This window comes from Bubalus kerabau, chromosome 4 (genome assembly GCF_029407905.1).
Source record: "Bubalus kerabau isolate K-KA32 ecotype Philippines breed swamp buffalo chromosome 4, PCC_UOA_SB_1v2, whole genome shotgun sequence".
NCBI lineage: Eukaryota > Metazoa > Chordata > Mammalia > Artiodactyla > Bovidae > Bubalus > Bubalus kerabau.
The window spans coordinates 124,768,533-124,792,897 of NC_073627.1; the positions used below are offsets into that span (position 1 = coordinate 124,768,533).

General features: G+C 36.6%; 1 long non-coding RNA gene across 1 annotated transcript in view; it reads left to right on the forward strand.

The window, feature by feature from the left end:
* The window catches only part of LOC129651597 (uncharacterized), a 33,539-nt gene extending 12,473 nt beyond the window's left edge, over positions 1-21,066 (forward strand). Inside the window, exons 2-3 of the long non-coding RNA XR_008714233.1 lie at positions 18,585-18,728; positions 20,709-21,066. This is a non-coding gene — a long non-coding RNA (uncharacterized LOC129651597). The remainder of the gene's footprint in view (positions 1-18,584; positions 18,729-20,708) is intronic.
* The last annotated feature ends 3,299 nt before the right edge of the window (positions 21,067-24,365 follow it).

Consider the following 24,365-nt stretch of genomic DNA (forward strand, 5'->3'; position numbering starts at 1 on the left):
ATTACTCAGTGCTTTGAGCAGAGTCAGGCACAAAGCTGATGGTCAGTAATTGGGCAATTGGTAGAGACAATGTTTCTAAGATCAGATATGGAAAGAATGTCATAAACACATTTTTATTCTAATTAATATGACAAATTTAATAAAATGAACAGTTTACTAGAAAAAAGTGAATTTCTAAAAATAATCCAAGCGGGAATAGAAAATCTGAATACTTATGGAATAAATTGAGATGATTATTAAAGCACTAACTCTGTGGAGGATACAAGGCTAAGAATATTTTAAGGGTGATTTTCCCTAAACCTTTAAGAAAAAAGCAATTCCTATGTTATTTAAAATGCTATTGAACTTAGAGAAAGATTAATTTATCCCTTATTAACTTTTTGAATCACAAAATATAGCCAGTTCACATAAGAATAAAAATTTAAAAATCCTAAATAAAATTAATGACAGCTTATATACAGACAGTATTGAAATAATATGCTATGAACATTTTATTAAGTCTAGAAAAAGATGGATTGATCCCCAGTTCATTTTATGAATTACAGAAATAGCTAGCTCACTTAAGAATAGAAATTCAAAAAATCCTAAATAAATAATAACAACTCAAATACACTATTTTATTAAAACATGAATGTGTTGGCGTTGTCACAGATGTGCAAAATATTTTAAAGTATAAAATTTATTAAAACAATTTATCGTATCAAGAGATCAAAGAAAGTGAAAAAATTATGTGATCATCTCAATTGATGCTAAAAGGACATTTAAGAAATTCAGCTTCAGGGGATGAAGAAAGGTTTTGCAAAGTAGGATATATATTCAGTGTGATAAGACCTATTCTAAAATCTGAAGCAAATATTTGCACTAAATGTCAAAAATTAAGAAACTGTAGAGTGATATTTGACAGTGCATTTTACCCCTGTAAGTCTTAATTTCCATATCTGTAAAATGGAGGTAAATAATATAATTTCTTTTATGTGATTTTTATTGTTTTTATATATTATTTATAAATAGATTTACCTAATACTTATTGGAGAGTAATAGAAATTAATTTTGTGTGTATTTCCTCTTCATTCCAAAAACATTAAGTTTAGTTTTATTTTGAATGATGAATACATAGCAGTCTAGGCAACTTACAAGGAAAGGACTGCAGCAAGACAGGGCAGAAAAAAGTGTGATATTTATGATTTTGTGTTATGAGAGCTCAGAGGGCAAGCTAAGGAAGATAGGCCTTGGATCTAGAGTTTCAGATTCCCAAGCTTCAACATTGAATGGCCTAATAGTAAATACATGGCCTTGGAAAACTAGATGCCAATGGACTAGAAGAAAAAGCTGCCATAAGGGTTACTCTGAAAGAGTCCAGAGAACTGCATCTCTTTGCTTTGCCTGGCTTAATTATACCTGGCATATGTCATGAGCCCTTACCTTGCTAGATTTTCTGAGAATCAAAGTCATTTGCCTGTGCCTTGAGATCTGATAGTTATTCGCTTATGGTTTGAGGTAAATTTATATCATTTTGATGCTTTAAGATCATACTCCAACTGAGTCAGATTTCTGGGGAAGATGCTTCTGTGGTATATCCCAGGATGCTGGTGAACCCTAAGAGGACTAGTGGATACCATATCAAGATAGAAAATAAATGTCTCAATTTGAGGCTAGCCTAGGGCATGTTGAACTGCGAGTGATGGAGTGTTGACAGCTCTGTGATAAATACTATATGCCTATTTATAATATCAATAGAATCTAGCATTATCATTATTAATGTTTAGTTTTGCCTTGGAATTTCTATCCAGTGAAATAAAAGAAACTGTAGGAGTTTCTTCTGGATTTTTAAATTTTATATTATTATTTAAAATTATACTTGGAGATCTTATTATTTTTAAATAGGAGTATTAGTTACCTGGAAAAGTCTAAAAGATTTGACTGTAAAGCTCTGAAGTTTAACAATATGAACAGAGTTCAATAAGAGTACTTCTCACAAAATAACTATATATAACTTCACATAGATCTTATAAATGAGTAATAACCCTTCATAAAATATAAAGGAAATATGCTGTTCCAAATAGCAATTTAAACTTAAAATCTGGAATATCTATGTAAAAAATTTCTATAAAACATTTACTGAGAGACTTAAAAGAATTAAAGAATTGGAAAGACCTAACCTGTTCTCAGATAATCAAGGCTTGAAAGATGTCAGAGTTCCCCAAATGTATCATAAATTATATAACACAAAGAGTGCAGTGAATTTTTGGCTATATCTGATGAAATGATTTTGAAATTATGAAATATGTCCCACTGTAATAACCAAGAAAGAAACATTAACCTAGAAACAATAATATATTTTATATATGCACTACTGAATATTAAAATTGTTGAAATAGTTACAACAATTACAATAGTGTGTTGGAAAGAGAACAATGAAATAAAGTAAAAATCTAGAAATAGACTTATGCATGTGTTAAAAACAGCACAGTAAGCAGAATTTGGGCTTCGCTGTAGCTCAGACAGTAAAGAATCTGCCTGCAATGCAGGAGACCTGGGTTCAATCCATGGCTTGGGAAAATACCCTAGAGAAGGCAATGGCAACCTACTGGGTGGACAAAGGAGCCTGGAAGGCTACAGTTCATGGGTTCACAAAGAGTTGGACATGACTGAGCAAATAACACTTAAGCAGAATTTACATGAAAAGTGGTGCTGGAAATTTTGGTTGATTAGTAAGGAAAGCAAAAAACAAACTGTATCTTATATGTATTATAGAATTAAATAGATGTTACATGGTTATGTATTTAATATAAAATGAGGATATAAATTAATATTTGAATCAAGGATGTAGAAATGTTTTTTAAACTTAAAGCAAGTCTTTTAAAAATGTCTTGGTATAAAAAGATTGATAATTTGGATTCTGTAACTGTTTGGAGTTTTCTTTACAAAAACTCACTATAATCAGGGTCCATGAATGGAATGGAGTGTTAGCTCCATAAATCAAGGTAAATTGGATGTTGTCAAGCAGGAGATGGCAAGAGTGAACATTGATATTTAGGAATCAGTGAACTAAACTAATGAGAATGGGAAAATTTAATTCAGATGACCATTATATCTACTACTGTGGGCAAGAATCCCTTAGAAGAAATGGATAGCCCTCACAGTCAACTAGAAAGTCCGAATGCAGTACTTGGGTGCAGTCTAAAAAACGACAGAATGATCTTGTTTCATTTAAAGGCAAACCATTCAACATCACAGTAATCCAAGTTTATGCCCCAACCACTAATGCTAAAGAAGCTGAAAGTTGAACAGTTCTGTGAAGACCTACAAGACCTTCTAGAACTAACAACAACAAAAATGTCCCTCTCTTTGAAGGGGATTGGAATGCAAAATTAGGAAGTCAAGAAATATCTGGAGTAACAGACAAGTTTGGCCTTGAAATACAAAATGAAGCAGGACAAAGGCTAACAGAGTTTTGCCAAGAGAACACACTGGCCATAGCTAACACCCTCTGCCAGCAACACAAGAGACAGCTCTACGATGTGGACATCACCAGATGGTCAATACCAGAACAGATTGATTATTTTTTTTGCAGCTGAAAATGGAGAAGCTCTATACAGTCAGCAAAAACAAGACCTGGAGCTGACTGTGGCTCAGATCATGAGCTCCTTATTGAGTGGGTTGCCATTTCCTTCTCCAGGAGATCTTCCCCACCCAGGGATCAAACCTGGGTCTTCTGCATTGTGGGTGGTTTCTTTACTGACTGAGCCATCAAGGAAGCTCCCTTATTGAAAAATTCAGGCTTAAATTGAATAAAGTAGGGAAAACTACTAGACCATTCAGGTATGACCTAAATTATACAGTGTATATAATTATACAATTATACAGTGAAAGTCACAAATAGATGCAAGGTATTAGATCTGATAGAGTGCCTGAAGAATAATGGGCAGAGGTTCGTGACATTGTACAGGAGGCGGTGATCAGGACTATCCCCCCAAAAAAGAAATGCAAATGGCTAAATGGTTGTTTGAGGAGGTCTTACAAATAGAAAAAGAAGAGAAGCAGAAGGCAAAGGAAAAATATATACCCATCTGATTGCAGAGTTCCAAAGAATAGCAAGGAGAGGTAAGAAAGCCTTTGTCAGTGATCAATGCAAAGAAATAAAGGAAAACAATAGAATGGGCAAGACTAGAGATATCTTCAAGAAAATTAAGAGATACTAAGGAACATTTCATGCAAAGATGGGTACAAAAAAGGACCTAACAGAAATGGTATGGACCTAACAGAAGCAGAAGATAAGAAGATAAGGTGGCAAGAATACACAGAACTATACAAAAAAGATCTTTATGACCCAGATAACCATGAAGGTGTGATCACTAACCTAGAGCCAGACATCCAGGAATGTGAACTCAAGTGGGCCTTAGGAACAAACCTAGTGGTGGTGATGGAATTCCACCTGAGCTATTCCAAATCCTGAAAGATGATGCTGTGAAAGTGCTGCAACCAATATGCCAGCAAATTTGGAAAACTTAGCAGTGATCACAGGATTGGAAAAGGTCAGATTTCATTCCAATCCCAAAGAAAGGCAATGCCAAAGAATGTTCAATCTACTGCACAATTGCACTCATCTCACATGCTAGCAAAGTAATGCTCAAAATCCTCCAAGCTAGGCTTCAACAGTATGTGAACTGAGAAATTCCGGATGTTCAAGCTGGATTTAGAAGAGGCAGAGTAACCAGAGATCAAATTCCTAGCATACGTTGGGTCATCCAAAGAGCAAGTGTTCCAGAAAAACATCTGCTTCTGCTTTATTGACTAAGCCAATGCCACTGACTGTGTAGATCACAACAAACTGTGGAAAATTCTTAAAGAGAAGGGAATACTAGACCACTTTACCTGCCTCCTGAGAAATCTGTACGCAGGTCAAGAAGCAGCAGTTAAAACCAGACATGGAACAATGGACTGGTTCCAAATTGAGAAGGAGTACATCAAGGGTGTATATTGTCACCCTGATTATTTAACATATATGCGGAGTACATCATGCGAAATGCTAGGCTGGATGAAGCATAAGCTGAAATCAAGATTGCTGGGAGAAATATCAATAACCTAAGATATGCAGATGATACCACCTTTATGACAGAAAGTGAAAAGGAACTAAGGAGCCTCTTGATGAAGGTGAAAGAGGAGAGTGAAAAAACTGGCTTAAAATTCAACATTCAAAAAACTAAGATCATGACATCCAGTCCCATCCATTCAGTTCAGTTGCTCAGTCATGTCCAACTCTTTGCAACCCCATGGACTGAAGCATGCCAGGCTTCCCTGTCCACCACCAACTCCTGGAGCTTTCTCAAACTCATGTCCATTAGGTCAGTGATGCCATCCAATCATCTCATCCTCTGTCATCCCCTTCTCCACCATCTCATTCATTGAACCGGGACTGGCGATTTGTTTCACATATGATAATATACATGTTTCAATGCCATTCTTCCAAATCATCCCACCCTCGCCCTCTCCCACAGAGTCCAAAAGACTGTTCTATACATCTGTGTCTCTTTCGCTGTCTCGCATACAGGGTTATTGTTACCATCTTTCTAAATTCCATATATATGCGTTAGTATACTGTATTTGTGTTTTTCTTTCTGGCTTACTTCACTCTGTATAATAGGCTCCAATTTCATCCACTTCATTAGAACTGATTCAAATGTATTCATTTTAATGGCTGAGTAATATTCCATTGTGTATATGTACCACAGCTTCCTTATCCATTTGTCTGCTGATGGACATCTAGGTTGCTTTCATGTCCTGGCTATTATAAACAGTGCTACGGTGAACATTGGGGTACACATGTCTCTTTCAGTTCTGATTTCCTTGGTGTGTATGCCCAGCAGTGGGATTGCTGGGTCATATGGCAGTTCTAAGAATTGATGTTTGAACTGTGGTGTTGGAGAAGTCTCTTGAGAGTCCCTTGGACTGCAAGGAGATCCAATCAGTCAATCCTAAAGGAAATTTCCTAAAGGAAATCAGTCCTGAATATTCATTGGTAGGATTGATGCTGAGGCTGAAACTCCAATACTTTGGCCATCTGATACGAAGAGCCGACTCATTGTTCAGAAGAGGATGACAGAGGGTGAGATGGTTGGTGGAATCACTGACTCAATGGACATGAATTTGAGCAAGCTCTGGGTGTTGGTGATGGATGGGGAAGCTTGGTGTGCTGCAGTCCATGGGGTGACCAAGAGTTGGACACAACTGAGAGACTGAACTGAACTGAATTGATACAATATATCTTTGATACTTGAAACTAATATAATATTGTTAATCAACTATACTTCAGTAAAACATTATATACTTTAAAAAATCATGCTAGGAAAGTATTTTAATTACATGAGAAATACTCATTTTAGACTATGAAGTTAAAGTATTATTTAGAAAAGGTAGAGGAACCAGAGATCAATTGCCAACATTCGTTGGATCATTGAAAAAGCAAGAGAATACTAGAAAAACATGTACCTCTGCTTTATTGACTACGTCAAAGCCTTTGACTGTGTGGTGTATTTAAGAGTACATCAATGTGGCACTTTTAAATAAGCAGTTTCTTTGAATAAAATTTGGTACCTGGCTAAAAATCATCAAAATTATAGTTTAAATTTGTAATTAATTCAGCCATCTTAACAATAAAGTGACAGTTGAAACAAACAAACAAAAAAAGGGTACATCATGTGAAATGCCAGGCTAGATGAAGAACAAGCTGAAAGGAATATTGCTGGGAGAAATATCAATAACCTCAGATACACAGATGATGGCACAAAATTGAAGAAGAACTAAAGAGCCTGCACTCATGTCACACACTAGTAAAATGATGCCTAAAATTCTCCAAACCAGGCTTCAGCAATACGTAAACCCTGAATTTCAAGATGTTCACACTGGTTTTAGAAAAGGCAGAGGAACCAGAGATCAAATTGCCAACATCCGCTGGATCATCAAAAAAGCAAGAGAGTTCCAGAAAATCATCTATTTCTGCTTTATTGACTATGCCAAAGCCTTTGACTGTGTGGATCACAACAAACTGTGGAAAATTCTTAAAGATTTGGGAATACCAGACCACCTGTCCTGCCTCCTGAAAAATCTGTATGGAGGTCAAGAAGCAAATGTTAGAACTAGACATGGAAGAAAAAACTGGTTCCCAACCGGGAAAGGAGTACGTCAAGGCTGTATATTGTCACCCTGCTTATTTAACTTATATTCAGAGTACATCATGAGAAACGCTGGGCTGGAAGAAGCACAAGCTGGAATCAAGATTGCTGGAAGAAATATCAATAACCTCAGATATGCAGATGACACCACCCTTATGGCAGAAAGTGAAGAGGAACTAAAAAGCCTCTTGATGAAAGTGAAAGAGGAGAGTGAAAAAGTTGGCTTAAAGCTCAACATTCAGAAAACTAAGACCATGGCATGCAATCCCATCACTTCATGCAAATAGATGAGGAAACAGTGGAGACAGTGGCTGACTATTTTTCTAGGCTCCAAAATCACTGCAGATGGTGATTGTAGCCATAAAATTAAAAGACACTTACTCCTTGGAAGGAAAGTTTTGACCAACCTAGACAGCATATTAAAAAGCAGAGACATTACTTTGTCAACAAAGGTCCATCTAGTCAAAGCTGTGTTTTTTCCAGTGGTCATGTATGGATGTGAGAGTTGGACTGTAAAGAAAGTTGAGCACCGAAGAATTGATGCTTTTGAACTGTGGTGTTGGAGAAGACATTTGAGAGTCCCTTGGACAGCAAGGCAATCAAACCATTCCATCCTAAAGGAAGTCAATCCTGAATATTCATTGGAAGGACTGATGCTGAAGCTGAAATTCCAATACTTTGGCCACCTGATGCAAAGAAGTGACTCATTTGAAAAAACCCTGATGCTGGGAAAGATTGAAGGCAGGAGCAGAAGGGGACAACAGAGGATGAGATGGTTGGATGGCATCACTGACTGAATGGACATGATTTTGAGTAAGCTCTGGGAGTTGGTGATGGACAGGGAAGCCTGGCATGCTGCAGTCCATGGGGTCACAAAGAGTCAGACATGACTGAGTGACTGAACTGTACTGTATTGTCTCCATAGAAAATTTGATGAAATAGCATATCTTAAAATGTTAGTAGTAGTTAACTCTAGATTGTGGATATATGAGTGGTTCTGAGTATATATTTTATATTTTTATGTAACTTCCTTTTTTCCCAATAATCACATATAATTTTGTAATAAAAGAAAATAAATTTTATTTTTCAAAATATAAATAAATGTTAACTAAAGCTTGAAAATGTATAGGAAACTATAAAAATGATAATAATACTAAATTTTTGCCCTAGCATCTAAAATTATTATTCTTGTTAAATTACCTTTTTCAATGGAAGAAGGGATAAAGAAGGAAAACATAGCCAAAGGAAATCAGCTTTGGAAGAAATATGAAGATTCATTTTAGCTTTTTCTTAGGGGGTATTCTTTAGTGATTATTGCAGATGGAGGAATATTGATGATTTGTTAAAAGAAAACCCATTTCACAAAAAATAATACTTGAATTGACAAAGTTTCATATTTAATACTGTTAAAGACATATCTTTATCGTGCCTACTCTTAAATATCATGAGTATACAGGTTTGAGACATACTTTACATTACAGACAATATGTGGAAAGTCCAGCATAATGAAGTAAATGTCAATCACCTAGACCAAGTTTCTCAGACTTTAGTGAGCACATGCTCACCTGGGGGATGTTATTACTGGGTTGGCCAAAGGATTCATTTAGTTTTTTCATAAGATGGCTGTCGTAGTGCTTTGTTATCTTTAACTTCATTCAAAACAATTTTGTTGGATTGTATTGTGAAAGCTGTCATTTCAGCATGCATTAAAAATAGCTTATCAAAATTGGTGAATTTTTGTGTAGGCATTTTAATATTGAAGATAGAAGGCAAAAGGCAACATTTTGGTATATTATGCTTTATTATTTTAAGGAAAGTAAAAACACATCTGAAGAAGATTTGTCTAGAATATGGAGAAGGTGCTGTGACTGATCAAATGTGTCAAAAGTGGTTTGTGAAATTTCGTATTGGAGGTTTTTTGCTGGACAATGCTCCATGCTCAGGTAGATAAGTTGAAAGTGATAGCAATCAAATCAAGACATTGAAAACAGTCAACGTTATACCACATGGGAGATAGCTGACATACTCAAAACATGCGAATCAAACGTTAGAACTCATCTGCACCAGCTTGGTTATGTTAACTGCTTAACATAAGTGAAAAAAACCTTCTTGACTGTATTTTCACATGCTATTCTCTACTTAAGCATAAGCAAAACATTCCATTTTTAAAACAAATTGTAATGGGTGATGAAAAATGAATACTGTACAATAATATGAAATAGAAGAGATTGTGGAGCAAGCTAAATGAACCACCCCCAACCACAGTAAAGGCCAGTCTTCGTCCAAAAAGGTGATGCTGTGTATATGGTAGGATTAGAAGGGTGTCCTCTGTTATGAGCTCCTTCTGGAAAACCAAGTGATTAATTCCAATAAGTTCTGCTCCCAATTAGACCAACTGAAAGCAACACTCAGTGAAAAGCATCCGGAATTAGTCAACAGAAAATGCATAATCTTCCATCAGGATAATGCAAGACCCCTTGCTTCTTTGATGACCAGGCAAAAAGTGTTACAGCTTGGCTGGGAAGTTCCGAATCATCTGCTGTATTCACCAGACATTACACTTTTGGATTTTCCATTTATTTCGGTCTTTACAAAATTCTCTTAATGGAAGAAATTTCAATTCCCTGGAAGATTGTAAAAGACACCTGTAAAAGGCATCTCCTAAAAAAGATAAAAAGTCTTGGGAAGATGGAATTATGAAGTTGCCTGAAAAATGGCAGGAGGTAGTGGAATAAGACTGTGTTATTGAATATGTTGTTCAGTAAAGTTCTTGGTGAAATGAAAACAAAGTTCCTTCAGTTTTTACTTTAAAACCGAAGGAAGTTTTTGGCCAACCAATGAAATACAGATTCTGTTCTGGGATGAGGCATGAGATACTGCATTTCCAGGAAGTTCCTAGGTGATGCCTATGTTGCTGATCTGTGGACTGTTCTCAGAGTAGCAAGAGTTTTTCTTGTTCCTGGATCTGCAACTGATCCTGATATTATTAGTTCTTGCCATCTTTCTTTATATATTAATAAAACTGAGACTTAAATTCAGGCTTTTTAAATAGGGAGGGGTGAAATTATTTTTTGTTGTTGTTCAAAAAAATGAATTTCAAAGTACTTATTAAATTTCAAGTCTTACCTAATAGCATTCTCAGTTCTCTACATAATATTTTTCTAGGGGCATTGTTGCTTTTTTTTTTTTTAAGTGACTAAAAGGATCTGAACTTCCCCTGTGGCTCAGTGGTAAAGAATTCATCTGCCATGCAGGAGCTGCAAGAGATGCAGTTCAATCCCTGGGTTAGGAAGATCCTCTGGAGGAGGGCTTGGCAATCCCATGAACAGAGGAAACTGACAAGTTACAGTCCATAGGGTCATAAAAAGTCAGACATGACTGAAGCAACTTGGCATACACGCACATACAAAAAAAGATTTGTCCTACTCCTGTGTTATTAAAACAGTTACAAAAAAGTAGTCATCAGTAAGCAACTTGGACATTGTCAGTTGCCCTTTTCTTTAGTGACCTATACAATTATTTTTCCATATATATCATAGATCTTAGCCAAGCTTATTAGTTGTTTTCTGCACTTTAAAAAGTGATACAAGTGTGTGACCAGTAGCAGTAAGTCAAAATGTCCTAATTGTGAAGAGAATACAAAATGAGAGAAATGAGTTATTGATAACATTTTGTTTTCATGAGTTGCAGGAAGCTGAAATAATTTTGCAATGTGAACACTTTTCTCCAAATTAAGCAGCAACTTCCTTTCACTGAATTCTCTTGCCCTGTCAGCCAACTACTCTCCACAAATATCCCTAAGTAAATAGCATGTGTTTCTCCAAGGATTTTTTTTTTTCCCCAGTAAGATGTAAGATGTAAGACTGATAGTGCGTAGAGAATGAACAACCAACACCTTTGTCATGGATCTTTTACTCTGGTTTTCAAAATTGTCATTCAGTGCTATAATTAGAGGACTAAAGGGAAATCTATAGTTTTTGAGACTAGCTAAATTTTTAACAAAAAGTCTCAGCTTGCTTTTAGAATATATAATTCTGTTACTTAAGTAAAAACTTTTATATTTCATAAAAAGTATGATATTAACACAAAGATTAGTAACCTACTCAAGTATGTTTATCACCCACCTGAAGAAATAAATTACTACTAATATTATTTCATGAACTTCCCAGGTGGCTCAGTGGTAAAGAATCCACTTGCCAATGCAGAAGACTCAGGTTTGATTCCTGGGCCAGGAAGATCCCCTGGAGGAGGAAATGGCAACAAACTCCAGCATCCTGGCCTGGAAAATCCATGGTCAGCGGAGCCTGGCAGGCCACAGTCCATGGGGTTGCAAAGAGTCGGACACAACTGAGCAAGCAGTATTGTTTCATAGGACATGTATTCTTCTACAGCTTTCTTTTTTCTGATGTTACCTTTGTATGGTTTGTTCTTTCCTCCAGTTCACTCATATTCACTTCTATAAAGTATTCCACTGTATGACTATACCACAATTTAGTGATCAATTCACTTATTGATGAACTTTTAAATTGTGTATTCATCAGGATGTAGGCTACATCCAAATCATAGTGGCGTGAGATAAAACATTTAATTTTTATTTACTTGAATTTTGCCTATAGTACACATCCTGTACTACCCAGCCTGGGTGGAACCTAGCCTGACAGGACCTCCACCATGTGCAATGTTATGTTACTCCGTAAGGAAAATCACTGAGGTGAATCATACAGTCTCTTAAAAAGTTCCACCCAGACTGACTTGACCCAAGTTCCTTCTGTTCAGATTTTATTGCCATAGAAAGTCACATACTGCTACTGCTACTGCTGCTAAGTCGCTTCAGTCATGTCTGACTCTGGGCTACCCCATAGACGGCAGCCCACCAGGCTCCCCCGTCCCTGGGATTCTCCAGGCAAGAACACTGGAATGGGTTGCCATTTCCTTCTCCAATGCATAAAAGTGAAAAGTGAAAGTGAAGTCGCTCAGTCGTGTCCGACTCTTAGCGACCCCATGGACTGCGGCCCACCAGGGTCGTCCTCTGTCCATGGGATTTTCCAGGCAAGAGTACGGGAGTGGGTGCCATTGCCTTCTCCGTAGAAAGTCACATGGTCACACTTAATTCCAAAGTGTGTGTGTGTGTGTGTGTGTGTGTGTCTGTGTGTCTGTGTGTGTGTTAGTTGCTCAGTTGTGGCTGACTTTTTGTGACCCCCATGGACTGTAGCCCACCAGCCTCCTCTGTCCATGGAATTCTCCAGGCAACAATACTGGAGTGGGTTGCCATTTCCGTCTCCAGGGGATCTTCCTGATGAAGGAATCAAACCTGGATCTCCACATTACAGACAGGTTCTTTAGCGGCTGAGCCACTAGAGAAACCACAAATTACAAAGGAGTAAGTTTAAACTGTGTAACCATGTCATGTAATCCAAAGAGGAGACTCATAATAATAGCCAGTAGATATATGATAACTGCAAGTCGTTTTCAAAGTTTTGTCTTGCTAACAATCCTGATATGAACTTAGATGTATTTAATTTCATATGCATATATGTAAAAGTTCCTAAGGCTAAATAGACTTAGAATTGGAATCGCTAGGTCATAAAAGTATGGACACTCAACTTTCTGGAAATTATCAGAATACTCTCTAGAGTAATACAAATATACACTCCCACCAGCAGTGTATAAAAGGTATCCTTGTGCTGTATTCTCAGTAGCATCTTCTGTTTTCTGCCATTCTGATAGTTATGCATTGGCAATTGCATAATATCCCTTTATCTTTTTACTACAAGTTGAGGTATTTATTTTTAATGTTTATTAGCCATTTAGGTTTCCTTTTCTGTGACTTGACTATTCAAGTACTTTGTCCATTTTTCAAGCATTTTATCTTTTGCATATTAGTTCATGGGGGTATATTAGTTACTTTTGAATACTAATCCCTTGTGATTATTGGTATGACAAATATTTTTCCCTACTTTACTGTCTAAGTCATTTTTCCATTGATGAAAGTGGGGTGTTAAAGTCCCCAACTATTTTTGTGTTACTGTCCATTTCTCCTTTTATGGGGATTAGTATTTACCTTATATTTTGATGCTCCTATGTTGGATTCATATATATTTACAATTGTTGTATCTTTTTCTTGGATTGACCCTTGATCATTAATTACTGTCCTTTGTCTCTTGTAAAAGTCTTTATTTTAAAGTCATTTTGTCTGATATAATTATTGCTCCTCCAGCTTTCTTTTGCTTTCCATTTGCATGGAATACTTTTTTCCATCCTCTCACTTTCAGTCTGTATGTGTCCTTAGATCTGAAGTGGGTTTCTTGTAGACAGGATATATATGAGTCTTGTGTGTATATGTGTGTGTATATATATATATATATATATATATATATATATATATATACACACACACAAGCCACTGCCTTCCCGGCTTGTACATAGCCACTCCCCCAACCCCTGCAAGAGGCCCTCCAATACTGGCAGGTAAGTCTAGTCCAGTCTTTTATGAGATTACTTCTTTTTTCTCTTCCTGGTGTGCAAGAGACCCTGTGTGTACCTTCCAAAAGTGGATTTTATGTTTCCCTCAGTTCTGTGGAATTTCTGCAATGAAACTCCACTGGCCTTCAAAGCTAGATTCTCTAGGGGCTCTTCCTCCTATTGCCAGACCCCCTCAGGCTGGGGAGCCTGATGTGGGGCTCAGAACTTTGACTCCTGTGGGAGAATGTCTGTGGTATAATTATTTTCCAGTTTGTGCATAGCCTATCCAGTGCGTATGGGATTTGATTTTTATCATGATTGTACCTCTCCTACCATCTCATTGTGACTTCTTCTTTGTCTTTGAAGGTTCCAACGTTTTTTGTCAATGATAGTTTAACAGTTAGTTGTGATTTTAGTGTTTCCATAAGAATAGGTAAATTCACATGCTACTCCATCATTTTGTCTCCAAGCCCTGTTGATGTTTGACTATTGGTGTTTTTGACTTGCTATTCTGCAAGTAGGAATTGTTCCACCATCTCTGGCAATGTACTTGCAGTGCGCCCCTCAGCCTTGGGGAAGCTCCACCAGGCCCCTCCACCTATAATATCTTGATGTTTGGTAAGGAGTATAGATTTTTTCAAGATTCCATCCACCCATACTAGACGGCCTTAAAAAAAAAAAAACTTTATACCCCCAGTATGTAGAAAAGTACCTAGGATAGGGTATATGCTCTCTTACTATGGGTGGAAGAAAGTGTTAGTTGCTCAGTTGTGTCTGACTCTTTGTGACCCCATGGACTGTAGACCACCAGGCTCTTCTGTTGATGGGATTCTTCAGGCAAGAATACTGGAGTAGGTTGCCATTTCCTTCTCCAGGGGATCTTCCCAACCCAGAGTTGGACACGACTGAAGTGACTAAGCATGCACATCTCTTATACTATCTCAACTAAAGGAGGTGATGGTCCTAATCTACCTCTTTGTACAGATACATCTGTAGCTTTGGGTCCATTTATATGTTCTAGGCTTTATGAATAACAAAGGTAGACTTGAGTATTCTTGGAAGAGAATTCTAGATACATGTGGACTCAAAATTCAGTAATATTATCAGTGCATGTGGAGGAGGGGATTGTTTTAATTGGAGTGGTTCAGGTGGTGGTGGAGAGGGGTGTCTTTAAAAATGTGTCTCTAAATGGCCTCAATAATAGGAATGAATAATACCTGAAGGGGATTCTTTCTCACTGGCAATGTTCAAGCATAGATTCACTTGCTGACCTAGTGAATTTTATACAAGGAATTCATTTCAAAAGTGGTGTTTGTCAGTATAACTTCTATGGTTTATATACATTTCTTGAGACATTATATGTTTAAATTATTTAATCAATATTCCTTTGATGTGTAAATGGTTCTACCTCATATTTTGGATGTCTTATTATGTTTGGCTCTCACTTTTGCCCTGTATTATGAATGATGAAGAATACAGTTAAGTGTTCCCCAGCCTTCCAGATATGTGACTATAACCTCAGCCTAACCTACTAATTTCATTTTTTAAATTTATTTATTTTTAAAATTTATTTTTCATTGAAGGATAATTGCTTTACAGTATTGTGTTGGTTTTTACCAAACATCAACATGAATCAGCCATAGATTTACCTATGTCTCCTCCACTTGAACATCCCTCCCACCTCCCTCCCCATGCCACCCCTCTAGGTTGTTACTGAGCCCTGGTTTGAGTTCCCTGAGTCATACAGGAAATTCCCATTGACTATCTATTTTACACATGGTAATTGAACTGACTGAATGTATGTTTCCGTGTTACTCTCTCCATACATTCCACCCTCTCCTTTCTTCCCACCACCAGCCATGTCCGTAGTCTATTCTCTATGTCTGTGTCTCCATTGATGCTCTGCAAATTGGTTCATTAGTATAATCTTTCTAGATTCCATATATGTGCATTAGTATACAGTATTTGTTTTTCTGACTTACTTCACCCTATATAATAGGCTCTGGGTTCATCCTCATTAGCACTGACTCACATGTGCTCTTTTTTATGGCTGAATAATATTCCATTGTATATATATACCACAGCTTCTTCATCCATTCATCTGTTGATGGACATCTAGGTCTAACCTGCAAATTTCATTTTTGTTGCATTGATCACCCTCACCAGTCAACCTGTCCAGGGCTGCAAAAAGCAAACTAGGATATGTGATTACATCTTGAGTGTATTACCGAGTTTGTGTTTCCCTAAATAATAGTTTTAGAAACAAGGAAGAACAGTGAAGGTAGAGAGTGAAAAGTCCTTGGGTTAGGGACCATATCCAGTTATGTCTGTTGCTTATCATATTGATTAAAAAATGGAAGTGTGCAGTTAATATTGGTTTAATTTAAAGAACTGTTATTTCTCAATAATCATAGAAACTGTTTATGTCATCAGTAGTAAGGATGACTTTAGAGTCATATTAATTAATATATTTGTTCTTTGTATACAAAACTTCTTGTCCTCAACATTTACTGTGAACTATGGGGGATAGGGAAACTGTATGAGGTTTGGGAGAAAACAGATTGAGAAGTCAGAAGTTTTGTTTGAGTCCAGGATAAACACATTATAAATACTTTAAAACTCTGCAAACCAACATATATTCATTTTTCAACAGTGTAGGAGCATTCATGAAATACACCAAGAAGGAAATGATTGGAAATCATTGTGTTAAAAGCCTTAAATTTTTGACTTTTGACAGCCAATTCCTCTCTACTCCAAAGGGTAATATCAGTAATTTATATTTTGAATTGCAAATTATTTAAAGTGACTTTCAAGTTCATTATTAAGGGTTACTCTGATGGCTTTGAAAACCAAGTTTTATCAACCTTTTCACACTTGGGAATTATGACTTTGAAAGGAATTTGGACATAAATTCCTCTTTTTTGGAGTTTACTTACAAAAATCATATATGAAGTCAGGTATTCATCCCAGACAGTAACATAAGTTAAGTAGTCTTGATTTCATTGTGGGGCCAGAATAGTTCTTTGAAAAGAAAAAGCAAATTCCTAACGTTAGTGCAGGTTGCTTTCTTGATGCCACCATGATCTTCACAGCAAGAATGATTTATTATGTTGGATTATATTGTCCAACTCTTTTTTCAAAGGAATAAATCACATACTTCTATTACTATGATAATATGGAAGCAGCTATGACCACTGTTGAATGCTCTCTCAGCCACATCTTTTATACTGTGCCAATTAAGCAGAAGGTGGGGAATGTTGGCAGGGGGATTTAAATGTCTCATTTAAAGGTCAACACCTAACAACAGGACAGCATTTATCCTGAACTGGACTGTAGAGTCAGCACTGGGTTTGAGCCCAGTTGCTGTTGGGGGACTTAAAAATACAGTCCTCCAAATGAGAGCAGGTGGTGTCAGAGGAGTTATACTGGTGTTCACGGTATATCCTAAAATAGCTTTAAGCTTCTCCATGACCTCATTTTGCCATGCTGGCTTGCTTACGAGTGTGTTTTTGGGTGGTGTTAATGTTCTAGCGTTAGCCATTATAATTTATGGACTCACATAGTATCATTAACACTGAGCATGGATTATACTCAGTAGCCAAGGCATAACTTTTTCCCTTCCATGCTTCCTGCAGCTGGCTAGTGTTTTGTAACCAGGGCACTAACTCTGAAGTCCTTTGGTAACTTTAGATGTTTGATTGGGTGTGCAGTTGGCATCAAAGATGTGGTTAATGAAGGATAATATTAGAGTATGCGTGACAGTTTCAAGATTTCATACTGTTAGAACTAGTTTTAGCACAAGATGAAACCAGATAACTGTATCTATAGTAAGTTTTTATTTGATAAAAATGTTTTATGAAAGTAAAAGTTGTTGTTCAGTCACCAAGTTGCGTCTGACTCTTTGCGACCCCATTAACTGCAGCACTCCCGGCTCCTCTGTCCTCCGTATCTCCCTGAGTTGCTCAAATTTATGTCTATTGAGTTGGTGATGCTATCTAACTGTCTCATCTTCTGCTGCCCCCTTCTCCTTTTGCCTTCAATATTTCCCAGCATCAGGTTCTTTTCCAATGAGCAGGCTTTTTGCATCAAGTGGCCAAAGTATTGGAGCTTCGGTTTCAGCATCAGTCTTTCCAATGAATATTCAAGGTTGATTTCCTTTAGTATTGACTGGTTTCATCTCCTTGCAGAACCCCATGAGCAGTATAAAAAGGTAAAAGTAACTGTGACTATATGGCCTTTGAATACATGAATGAGTTAATAATTTTTTAATTAAATTTCTATTTTAATCAAAGCATGTCATATATGTGGTATGTTTGTAAAATGAATAATATTCTAAGACTTACAGTGAAAAGTTTCAGACACTTCCCATGATCTTTTCTTCTCTGCCTTAGGTCCTGCTTCCAAGGGACTTTCCATTCTTTCTGTTGCGCCTCCTAGTATTTGCCACCATATTTTTAAATAACACCATTATACTTTTGGTTCTTGATTCTTCAGTTTTAGAAATTATAGATTGTGTTTCTGTTATGTAAGATGAATATTCAACTTTTAAACCCCATTGCTTCCAACACAGATTCTTCTCTTCCCCCTATCCTTTTTTATCACAAATTTTGGTGAAATCAATATTAGATATTTTTCTCATTTTGAGCATATAAACTCGTTGGCTTCCAATTGGGACAGAAATAGTCATTAAGAATGAATAGTCATTAAGAGATTACAGTAATTTAGGTCAAGGAGTCCAATGCTGCTAAAGCAATGCCAGGATACTACTGTAGAGACAAAATGATATGCAGAACTTAAAGAAGTAAGTTGCTTCCTGGGCTTAAGTGGAACAAAGCAATAACATAAATATATGTGCCTCCAAACAGAAATCAGAAGTGGATGCTCTGCAGGAGAGGGGCCAGGGAGGTCCATAGTCCCTGACCTAGCTAACTCTAGCCACTTTTGTTTTAGTTTTATATCTGCAGAACCTAAAGCTCACTGTTCAAAATGGTCCTTGGCCGTTTCTTTATGTCTCAGTCTGAGTCTGTGAAGCAGTTTCTCCTCCAATTGTCAGCAAATGGCGAGGAATGGTGTTGATTGAACTTCAGGCAGCAGGTAAAGACTGGCACTATTTGAAGCTATTGCATCCTTGGATAACATTTTGTTATTGGGAACTAAGGAGAGACTGAAAAGTTGAAATTAAATATTGCAAATGCTTTTACAAAGTTACTATAATCCAGGGCAGAGGACAAGCTTAATGTGTCATCACATACATTACAAACAGCAAAAATTCCACAATGTTAAGATGTATTTTGTGTGTATCTGTTTAAAAGTCCTTGAACTGGCCTCATGAACCCTTGTAATACTTTTACTAGCACCTAACACAATCCCAAGGACAGCGGAGCCTGGTGGGCTGCTGTCTATGGGGTCACACAGAGTCGGACACGACTGAAGCGACTTAGCAGCAGCAGTAGCAGCAACACAATCCCTGTCACATGCTAAGAAAAAAATAATAGTGGTTTGTTCAAGTCTCAGCTACTTGCATATAACTATGTAAGGTGTAGTTTAATTTACTATTCAGGTGCAGTCCTTTCATTAGGGCTGTTCCTTACCAGGTGTGCCCACTTGATATGCTAAACTCTTGATGGTAATTGTCCTCTGTGTCATCTGATCAAGTTAACAATACCAAAAGGGCTCTTTTACTTGGAACATTACAGTGACAATAGACATGGTAACTTGGGAATAAGTGAACACACAGGAGTGAATTATATCATGAAATACTTGATTTCAGCAGATATATACAGGTAAGAAACTACAAATGATATACAGAGTGGTTTGGATATTTAATTTATTCCTACCTGTAAGAGAATTAGTGAAATACTAAGCTAGATCATGTTAAGAGAGGTATCTCAGTTTTTGTTCTCTTTATATCTTTGCCTTTTTTCTTTATCCTTTTCTTATTTTATGTGTTATTTTTTCGTCATGCCCTATATTGGTCCACATCTGAATCTATTTGTCATTATTCAAGTTTAGATATTAGTCACTGAATCATTATAATCTAATGTCTTTAGGTGAATATTTTATTTAATAACTTTTAAAAATAAATATTCTATGTTGAAACACTAGAAAATGAGGAAAAGTCAGATAATCAAATAAAAAAATCAATCCTCCTGCCCCAGAAAAAGCCCTTTTAACACACTGGTGTCGGTGCTTCCCTTTCTATGCATGTGCATGTGTTTTTGTATATGGATTAAAAATTGGAATCATACTATTTTGTAGCTTGTTTTCTTTTTCTTAGCATTTGCCCATGTCAGAACTTTTCTTTAACACTATTACTGGTCATGGGTGTATTGTTTATTTGTATGAATATACAGCAATTTGGAATAATAAATTATACTGTAGAAACTTCAGTATGCTTCCAGTTTTTTTGGTCATTGTACTTATGATCTCTGCTATCCTTGTTCCATTGAATTACTGCATTGACTTGGGCAAAGCTGAGAACAGAGGTTTACCATTAACGTACGGACTCAAAATATGTGAAGATTCCTGGGTACCCTGTATGCATGTCTCCTCTCTCTCTCTCAGTTTTGCTCTCACTCATTCTTCTAACATAAGGTGGTAGAGAGATTTTAACTATCTCCTAGGATTCATTTAGAAAGAGTCAAACTTCCTGGCTTGATTTTACCTAGGAGGCCCCCCCTTTGCACAAATGTTATTAGCTTTTAAGTGGTGATTTAACCATTTCAAGCAGTCTTGTATATTGTTCTCATGCTTTATAAAATTAGCCTCCATGGGCTCCAGCATTTCCTTGTCAACAGTGGATTATAGTGAATGTGCAAGAGAAACTTACAAGATGCAAGGGTTGAGGGATGCTGTGGAAGCAGGATAGTGTAATGAACAACCAGCCTGCCAGGACCTTTGCAAGCTAATTATTGTCTCTCAACTTCTGTTTTGTCATCCGTACAATGAATATATTCATACCCAATCATAAGGTTTTTCTGGAGATTAAGAGAGAAAATATATTTATTTATCAGAACAGTGTCTTGTACAGAGTATTAATGGTATCATTATTATGTTGTTCTGATGAAACTGCAGATGGCAAGAGATATGCTGATGCTGTGTTGAGGAGCACATCCAGATGGACAAAGCCAGATGGAAAAGGATCCTTAAAACAGATCTTCCATAGTCTTTATTTGCCTACCCTCCTTCATACATCTTGGAAAAAGCAGCTCTTTTTGATTCCAATATTTTCCCTGTCCTGAGAGCCAATATGATACAAATGAAAAGAAAAAAAGAAAACAAAAACAAAAAAACCCCACTAACAGCCTGAAAACTGAGAGTACTCCTGAGAGGCCAACATTTGCTGGAGCTTTCCCAATAGATTAGTATTCATTTCTCCTACTTCCTACTGGCTCCAGACCCTCTACCAGCTTCAGTTTTACTTTGTTATTAACAATAAAGGCTTTGTTCATGAGCAAAGCAGATACAGCCTTCATCTTAACCGATTTGTTTAACCCTCATTTAAAGTTATTGCTTTTTGCAACACAGAGAATTTCTGGTATTCGAACAGGAAAATTTCTGAGAAAATGAATGAAATAACACTTTGTCTTAAAATTATTCTTTATTGCCAATAAGCTAGCTAATAAGCATAGAGTAGCATAGTAATTGGGATTATATTCCTGAGCAGGGTCACCACATTTAATCACCAAAAGTGTTACCAGCACAGTGTTATAAATGAAGATACTTTTGTTATAAATCTAAGTAGCAATTCCAAATGGTAAAATGTTGCAAGTCCCTTAGAATAAATATAAATATACCTTATGCATTGATTATGCAAGGAATCTTTATGAACCATAAAGTGTACATATAGCACATAAACATACTATGTCATAAATTTGTCCTAGCTCAAATTAATGTTTGCTGTGACAAAAATGTTAACATTTAAGTCACAATTTTAAATTTAAATTCATTTGGAGACATTATCTGAATGATTAAAATAGTTTTAAAAGCTATCAAATGAGGTTTGATCATTTTTTAAATAAATTTTTGCTGTAGTAAGTAGAAGCATTTATAGTCATTTCATTGATCTCAAAGCTGCTGTCAAATTTGAGATGTTGATTTTTTTAAAAGAGGCATTGAAGTATCTAAATATTTCAAGGGTTCTCCAAGGATTTTCAATGTGAGAGTTTGAAGAGCAGTAGACTCTTAAGTCTGGCCCTTCTGTTCATCTTTCTTCTCTCATCAACTAAGCAACAATAAGGGCAGAAAGGAATAAGAAAAGAAGCCACAGAATGGTCCCAGAAGCAACAGGGAAGATGGATTGGGGAAAAGCAGTCATACCTCTTTCCTTTTGAGGTTGAAAGTATTTATTGGCTGATCTATCTGTGTATCTATCTATTGCTATCTAGATATATAACAATATGAAACTGAGGCATATATATATATTTATATCATGTTCTATGTATGTGTTTGTGTGTATTATTATATATTACATATACATACAAACACATATAACATATCATGTGATATGTCATATGTACATATGTATATACATCTATATATATTTCAGCCTCAGAGTTTCAAATCTTTTGAGAGCTCACCTCGCAGAGTTGCTGTCTTTTTCAGATTTAGTTGTCTTCTAGTTTGTACCATGTTGCAGAAATTCTATAAGCAGATGTCGCTGAAAAGTAAAAAATATCCCTTTTCTATTACTTGTTAATTCTGTGAACTTGAGGATACTATTACTCTATTGAGCATGAATTTCTTCATCTATGAAATAGAACTCATAATACCAACTCTTTAAGGTAAGGATTACATAAAATAATATATTAAAAAGAAACTGGTCATGATAGATGAGCTCAAAAAATAGTTTTTATAATTAATTTTTCTATTATGATTATATCTATTACTAATAGTAGTGTTTAAATAAGTGGAATTTATCAGGCAAAATGTTGACTAAAAGGGACTGACTTTATTATGGTTTATATATTTACTTGGGCTTCCCAGGTGGCTCAGTGGTAAAGAATCTACCTGCCAAACAAGAGATACAAGTTTGATCCCTGGGTTGGGAAGATCCCCTGGAGAAGGAAATGGCAACCCACTCCAGTATTCTTGCCTGGGAAATCCCATGGACAGAGAGAATTAGCAATTAAACAGCAACAGCATATATTGACTTATATTACTCAAGTTTCTTGAAACTATGCATGAAACAAAGTTGCTATTTATTTATAAATATATTTCTATTCTAAGTCTTAAATTAGAATTTTTTTCTCTAAGCAATTCTTATCCACATTGGTAACGATAGGCAAAGTCAGTGTAGGTGAGTGGAAAAGAGCTAGACCAAGAGCTTAATATTTTTAGCCTTTGCCTATAACTAGCCCTTAGTAACTAATGGGAGAGGCAAGAACATTTATTTAAAAAAGAGACTCTTCAGAGGTTGCCTTAGGAGAGTTTGGAAAGAACTGTAGTCTCACTTGTTCTGATGTTTATTAAAATGCCGCAAAAATCCTATACCTACTTTGATCTTGACTCAAGAGAATGTCATGAAATTGTCACCAAATGAATCAAATCAACTCTGTATTTGTCCACTTGGGTGCATCTTGCAGACAGGTGAGAAGGAGGAAAAGGAAAGATTCGATGGCATACATCTTTTTTGAAAGTGTAATATCAACTAGATGTTGGAGAGAAAATACATTATACACCCTGGCATTAGTAGTCAATGTCCATCTAATTATAAGAGCTTCAGGAACCTGGTATTCTGTTTGACATCAAATATGTTAAAGGCTCACCCTACTATAATATTTTCTGAGGATTTGGTCAGATCATTTTCTTGCCTCTAATATTTAATTGAACCAGTTGTGGGTAATGAGGTTGGCTTCTTGACATCTCACAAGTAGTTTTCACACTGAATTATCCTTAATCATAAGTTATATGTCATCTGTGGCCTACAGCACAGGCAGATGGGAATTTGGTGGGACAGTCCATGAAAATTTGTTGTTGTTGTTCAGTCACTAAGTCATGTCTAACTCTGAGACACCATGGACTGCAACAAACCAGGCTTCCCTGTTCTTCACCATCTCCCAGAGTTTGCTCAAATACATGTCCATTGAGTTGCTGATGCCATCCAAATCATCTCACCCTCTGTGACTCCTTGTCTTCCTGCCCTCAGTCTTTCCGAGCATCAGGGTCTTTTCCATTGAGTCAAGTTTTCACATCAGGTGGCCAAAATATTGGAGCTTCAGCTTTAGCATCACTCCTTCCAATGAATATTCAAGGCTGATTTCCTTTAGTATTGACTGGTTTGATCTCCTTGCTGCCCAAGGGATTCTCAAGAGTCTTCTTTAGTACCACAATTTAAAAGCAGCCAAATTCAGTGCTCAGCCTTCTTTATGGTTCAGCTCTCACATCCATACATGACTGCTGGAAAAACCATAGCTTGGACTATACTTCAGTTCAGTTCAGTTCAGTTCAGTCACTCAGTCGTGTCTGTCTCTTTGCAACCCCATGAACTGCAGCACGCCAGGCCTCCCTGTCCATCACCAACTCCTGGAGTTTACCCAAACTCATGTCCATTGAGTCGGCGATGCCATCCAGACATCTTATCCTCTGTCGTCCCCTTCTCTTCCTGCCCCTAATCCCTGCCAGCATCAGGGTCTTTTCCAATGAGTCAACTCTTCACATGAAGTGGCCAAAGTATTGGAGTTTCAGCTTCAACATCATTCCTTCCAAAGAACCCCCAGGACTGATCTCCTT